This window comes from Patella vulgata, chromosome 3 (assembly GCF_932274485.2).
Source record: "Patella vulgata chromosome 3, xgPatVulg1.2, whole genome shotgun sequence".
Lineage (NCBI taxonomy): Eukaryota > Metazoa > Mollusca > Gastropoda > Patellidae > Patella > Patella vulgata.
The window spans coordinates 72536583-72541980 of record NC_065881.2 but is presented as its reverse complement, the minus strand read 5'-3'; the positions used below and the strand labels follow the sequence as shown (position 1 = coordinate 72541980).

General features: G+C 36.7%; 1 long non-coding RNA gene across 2 annotated transcripts; it reads right to left on the bottom strand.

Moving 5' to 3' along the window:
- Positions 1 to 702: 702 nt before the first annotated feature.
- LOC126814758 (uncharacterized) lies at positions 703 to 2765 on the bottom strand. 2 transcript variants are annotated; one of them, XR_007677747.2, is made up of 3 exons: positions 2638 to 2765; positions 2130 to 2207; positions 703 to 1123 (listed from the first exon to the last, which is right to left on the bottom strand). It is a non-coding gene; the product is annotated as an uncharacterized LOC126814758 (long non-coding RNA). The 2 variants fall into 2 exon arrangements; XR_007677746.2 differs by having other exon boundaries at positions 2138 to 2207.
- Between the last annotated feature and the right edge of the window lie 2633 nt (positions 2766 to 5398).

Genomic DNA, 5398 nt, shown 5'->3' with positions numbered 1-5398 from the left:
AATGAAATTTGATTTAACGTCCTACTTTTCTGCTCAGACTGGGCGAATGAAGACGGACATACTCCATACAGTGTGCTATGGGGACATTTTGCCCAGACAGCGGCGCTACAGTCTACTTTTATATCGCATTCCAATTGTCACGGGATATTTTACGTACACGCCTCGGGTTTCCGTGTCATCCGAACAACTAGACAGTTGTCCGTGACAGTCCCTACGTCCTGAACCACTGATAAAGGGAAAACACGCCAGAAAATCCAGATGAACTTTCTCGGCCATTACATTTTATAAAAAGGTACAACTTTATATCTCCTTCGCCGATCTTGTTCACATTGTACACAGATCAATCGCTTGAAGCCCTAACAGTACAACATAACAGTCTTTGGTAAGTCAAGATTTGAGCTTACTATTGATATGTCTATCAGATTTACAGTCATTTTGAAAAGTCTCCCGCGAATTTCCGTGTTCCAAAACAACCTACATGGCCATATTTTCTAGTGCAGGTGTCGATAATATTAATAAAAGGTGCTTTTTAGTTTCCAGAAGATTAAAATAAAATCGATACTTTATTCCAGTAAGTAGTTGTTACATTATTGTAACATTATTGAAGTATATATTTTCATCTTACAAACACATAAAGAATGAAATTTTCTTCATCACTTATCTTACATAATGGACAAAGAGTATTATTTTCGATATTAATTTCCTTAGATATATTTGTAAATCGTGTAATAGATTAAGTCGCATGTTGAAAGTGACCATCCAGTCTCTGCCCCGCTGTTTCATTAATCATTTAAAAAAAAACCTTTTTCACCCAATATGATACTGAATCAATAAGATTGTCTTTTATGACTGAATAAACCGTGGCGTCTTTGTCACACAAAAGTGTTATGGTAATATCTGCTTGCCATTTTACCACACACACGACCTAATATATCACAAATGAAACCACAGTTATTTATAATATCTGTGCACTTCTTCAAATAAAAGTATGTCCCACATACTGATTCAACTGGCCAGGAAGTCGCTACGAAATGTGTTACAGTGCGCACTACCATTTGGACTGCTTCCTTCAAGAATTCAAATATGTTCGATAGAAAACCTGTTACGGAACGCCTTTGAAGACCTAAAATAACAAATAGATTAAAGTTAAAGGAGCTAAATCGCTAATATTTTGGATCTAGAAATTGACACAAATGGGTCGCAACGCATATAATGATGTAATGTGAATGTATATAAACTGTTTTACATTCAATCGTTTCTCTTTTTATTGCAATTTCTAATCAGTTATGTTCGGCGAAATACGTCAGAAGTCTCAATCGAATGGCAATCTCTAGCGCCTAGTTATTCCACTCTATACCGAATTTATTGCGAATGCTCTCCAGATAAGAATATGGCGTCACCGATTGACATGACTTGTGGAATATATCTAGCCTCTTTCTATACGAGTCCCTTGTTAAAAATGGCGCTGAAATGCACCATGGTACACGATTCGTGTACCAACGGTAAAATGTTTATTTTCTCTTAATTATTGGATATCAGAAGCCCATCTTTTCCCCGTAAGGTCACAACACCAATGTTGATTTAAATTGACAAATAATTCGTTTTTTCAATGTCGATGACTTTGGATGATATTGAGTTAAAGACTTAGCTACTTTAAATGCCGTTTTATCATCCTCACAAAATCAGTGTATTGATTAGCCCTATAATCGTTTGACGATGATCTAGGTGGGAGTAGTCAATTTTAAGCATCCTGTCCGTCGCATCCCCAACTTCCCAGAAAACATTCCATAGTTAAACAGTTACAAATTCATTCGTCTCTTAGGCTCGGGAAATTCGGGGTCCTTGCATGTTACCCATTAGACTACGCAGTGATTATATCTATTGAAGACTAAGATTATTCGCTGCTTTCTGTTTTAAGAGAAATGACCATTTTCAATTTTAAAATAAATATAATTTATTGTACATGTATATGGCATTTCATTCAAGATATCACTAGACTCAAATAACGATGCATGAATGGCGTAACAAGGTTTATATATAATTTTAAAACGAAACGGAGTATTGATTATAAATAAATTCTACCCCCTACCAAGCCTGGAGATGGTTTATAATTTGAAAGTAGAACTTACATATTTACCATAGCATTCTACTTCAGACATTAATAACATCAAAACACATACACATAATATGGACCCTTTCTTCATTTTCTGAAAAAAAGAACAAGTTTGTTTTTCAGCCGGATATAGCATTTAACACAGTTTTACACGCCAGTGAATAGCTGATCGAGGGGTGATAGTTTTGTTTGAACAGTCACCACTAGGAGCAACATTTTCACATACTTTTTGTCTGCGATATCACTGTCAAGTGAAGCAGATTTTAAATAGCCAGAATGCAAGCCATTATTTTAATCAGTCGTGGCATATCCTGAACAGCCATGTGTATAGACAAGAGAAAGTATGTACGCTAGGTTTAAGACAACTCTTCGGAGATTCCTATATAATAGGCATGAGTAACATACAAGATTAACCAAGGGTCAACTGAATTTAAGTACAGATTACTATCCTGGGTATCACTTCAGAACGATACCAAATCAATCAGAGGACAAATAATGGAAGTAATGTTTTCAGCATTGCTTACCTTTATTTCCAGCGTCGATCTCCTTTGTCTAACGTTTTAAATCTAATATAATATATGTTTAATACTACTTTAAATTGAATACAACGGGTGTAACCAATATAATATGTCAGTAACTCATGACGTGTAACCTGCTCCTGGCGATTCAAGGAAAGAAATGGGTAATTTTTGTCTACTTTCACTTTTGATTTATTGTACGTAAAACTCTTAAAACTATGTAACACTGTCAATTTGAACTCGGTTGTATTAATTGCTAGTATACCAAAACAAAACGGTTTTTTTACCCCCCAACAAATATATTCAAACCGACATTACCTCTATTTTGAAACTAGCTAAACCTGATCTTTATTCATCAAAGTTTATATTTATTTTGAATTCCCTAATTATTTTCAAACCGTTTAGCCTATCCAGTGTGGAAGTTGCTAGTTGGGAGTTATGATTAGCACAATTTTAAATTCTTTCATTAAAGAGATTATGTTTATCAGATGGATGTGGCATTTTAGAGGAATTTTAGAATGCTGGAGTAGTTTGTCGGCGATATCACTTCGGTGGAAACGGAGAAATAAAGATATTTCACAGACAAGCTGGAGTAAAGGTAGCGCTGGCCTCTGGAATCCACGTCTGTCAGCAAGTAGTAGTCGGTACCTGTGTACGAAGTAAAGTATCCTTAAATCTTTAAATCACTTCATACCACTTCCGATTTCCGGAATTCTTGTACCGAACTTCGGTGGTACTTTTATATATAAATAGTACAACCTTTTTGTCATTTTATATTAAAGAATTAAAACTCAAGATATTTTTTTATGAATGTAACTGTCAGTCATTGCTTATGTGAAATTGCTGTGTAAATGATTAACAGTTCTTTGATGAATGCGGTTTGAGTTGGCACAAGAACTTCCATTCCATGTGATAGCCGCTGGTTTTTGCTCAGAATATGAACTATGTATGAGATTTATAGACCCTCCAGATATGACGTAATAAACCGTATGCCTTTGTCTAATATAACGCAGTTTGATTGGCTATTGCATCAGTTGGTCGAGGCCTTTCTCACGCTCGGTATACAATAAAGGCGCATAGTCCACACGATAAATAACCCGACTTTCTCTAGACTGGAAGTAGGTCCTCAATATGTGCACATGAAACTAACGTGTGCACGTATTTCAGTGACTTCTGTCCTGACCAAGTGCACAGATTTTTTTTGCATGGAGGGCATTGCCTTTTACCAGAAGGAGACTGGAACTTATTTGATGAACTGCTCCGACTTCCCTCAACCTTTCTTTATTACTTTCAAACGTGCCATATCGACGGTCGGTTGAATACTGAACAACAAAAACTAAAAGATCAAAAGCCGCTGAAGAATGTTTACAACATGCATTGGGGTGTTTTATAACTAATTCATAAAGAACATGATGTGCTGAATGGTGTTCACGGGGGAAATTGCCGTCTGAAAAACAACCCTAACTCATGGTCCACAATTTAAATAAGTGCCTAGTCTTACCCATGACCCACCCACAGTGTCCACAAGTCTTATGCGGGACCTATTGTGATCCATGATCAACCTAGAGTGCCCCACTATATTTATGTGTGCCCTAGAGTGACCCATTACCCACCTAGAGTTCCATACAATTTGTATGCATTGTCTGGCCTAACCCATGACCCACCTAACAATTTTTGTGTGCTTCCTAGGGTTTTTAGGTTGTTTTTTGGGTTTTTTTTTAAATTGCTGTATACTATAGTCATTTTCATAGTATATCTGCGGGCACCTACTAGATAACTACTACTGATGTTTAATTGAAATAGACATGGCTTCACATGTTATTAGGGTTTATTGTTGGTGACTACTTATAGAGCTTAATTTTGAAGAATGGAAAATTATCTAATCTACACAATCTTTCAATTAATTGTGAGGTGGTAAATCTAAAGATGTCAATTGACAAGAGATGAATGAGATGAGTACATACCTAAAAATACAGTTATCTAGTTATCTAGTAGGTGTTTGCAGATATACTATGAAAATGACTATAGTATACAGCAATTTAAAAAAAAACCCAAAAAACAACCTAAAAACCCTAGGAAGCACACAAAAATTGTTAGGTGGGTCATGGGTTAGGCCAGACAATGCATACAAATTGTATGGAACTCTAGGTGGGTAATGGGTCACTCTAGGGCACACATAAATATAGTGGGGCACTCTAGGTTGATCATGGATCACAATAGGTCCCGCATAAGACTTGTGGACACTGTAGGTGGGTCATGGGTAAGACTAGGCACTTATTTAAATTGTGGACCATGAGTTAGGGTTGTTTTTCAGACGGCAATTTCCCCCGTGAACACCATTCAGCACATCATGTTCTTTATGAATTAGTTATAAAACACCCCAATGCATGTTGTAAACATTCTTCAGCGGCTTTTGATCTTTTAGTTTTTGTTGTTCAGTATTCAACCGACCGTCGATATGGCACGTTTGAAAGTAATAAAGAAAGGTTGAGGGAAGTCGGAGCAGTTCATCAAATAAGTTCCAGTCTCCTTCTGGTAAAAGGCAATGCCCTACATGCAGAAAAAAATCTGTGCACTTGGTCAGGACAGAAGTCACTGAAATACGTGCACACGTTAGTTTCATGTGCACATATTGAGGACCTACTTCCAGTCTAGAGAAAGTCGGGTTATTTATCGTGTGGACTATGTGCATTTTTTGTATACCGAGCGTGAGAAAGGCCTCGACCAACTGATGCAATAGCCAATCAAACTGCGTTATATTAGACAA